General features: G+C 32.4%; 1 non-coding gene across 1 annotated transcript; it reads left to right on the forward strand.

Moving 5' to 3' along the window:
• Positions 1 to 549: 549 nt before the first annotated feature.
• Positions 550 to 656, forward strand: LOC116071601. Its single transcript, XR_004111012.1, has one exon. It is a non-coding gene; the product is annotated as a U6 spliceosomal RNA (small nuclear RNA).
• Positions 657 to 1,391: the final 735 nt, after the last annotated feature.

A 1,391-nucleotide genomic window follows, 5' to 3' on the forward strand; every position in this document is an offset into this window, starting at 1 on the left:
GATTAATTAAGAAAAGAAAGATGGATAGTACCTTCTTATAGAAGATGTTAAAACTTTAACAAGAATCATTTACAGTCTAAAAGTAATGCAGAGATTTCCAAGCCACCATATGACACAGACACTTGACATATTTTAATTAAACAGGTTGTCTCATGGATGTTTTTACCTATTTATGTTGTTAGGAGAGTTCCTTCAATTATGCATTATAGTTTTCACTTAGTGATCACATCAGAGTCTTTAGTTGATATTCATTTGAAAAGCTTTTCCTTTTTCTTTCAATTATTAATGATAGCTTTGATGATCTAGAAATATAGTGATTTTGTTAAACTGTGGTATTAGCTTTCACCTTTAAGAGCTTAAAATACTTCACTCAATGACCTCTTTGGCTCTGTAGAGTTCCTACTGAGAAATCTGTTAATACCAATAGGTCTAACTTTATGTGTCTCAGTGCTTCTGTGAAAAGTTTTAGGTGTTCTGTTCTTTTTTTCCTTTTTTTTTTATTCTCTGAATATTCTAATTAAGCTAACTAATCTTTAAGACCTCATACTCATGCTCGCTTCTGCAGCACATATACTAAAACTGGAACGATACTGAGAAGATTAGCATGGCCCCTGCCAAAGGATGACATGCAAATTTGTGAAGTGATCCATATTTTTATAATAAAAACACCAAATGTACTAAACAAAGAAAGAATTTTAAAAGCAGTAAGCGAAAAAGGTCAAGTAATATATAAAGGCAGGCTTATCAGAATTACACCAGACTTCTCACCAGAGACTATGAAAGCTAGAAGATCCTCGGCAGATGTCATATAGACCTTAAGAGAGCACAAATGCCAGCCCAGGCTACTATACCCAGCAATACTCTCAATTACCATAGATGGAGAAAACAAGATATTCCATGACAAAACAAAATTTACACAATATCTTTCCACAAATCCAGCCCTACAGAGGATAATAGAAGGAAAACATCAACATAAGGAGCAAAACTATACCCTAGAAGAAGCAGGAAAGTAATCTTTCAACAAATCCACACAAACCTAATTCCACCTCTTACAACAAAAACAACAGGAAGTAACAATTACTTTTTCTTAATATCTTAATATGAAAATTAATGTTACCAACATATCCTAATCGATTGAAATCCAAAAATATGATGAATTAGAAATTTGTTGATTGTCATCCAATGGTCTCTCTAATTTGGTAATTAGAGAAATAAGTCCAATATTGTACAATTCATATATACCTTCAGCTTGTTTGTTCGTGACAGTGTCTTGCTGTGTACAACATAATGGCTTTGAAATCTTGCTTCTCCTATCTCAGCCTCTCTATTAGTAATATTGTTTATTTCATATTTTTACACTATACTATGGTTTTCAGACCAGGTTATATATT

The sequence above is a fragment of the Mastomys coucha genome, unplaced genomic scaffold, assembly GCF_008632895.1.
Source record: "Mastomys coucha isolate ucsf_1 unplaced genomic scaffold, UCSF_Mcou_1 pScaffold22, whole genome shotgun sequence".
NCBI classification, from domain to species: domain Eukaryota; kingdom Metazoa; phylum Chordata; class Mammalia; order Rodentia; family Muridae; genus Mastomys; species Mastomys coucha.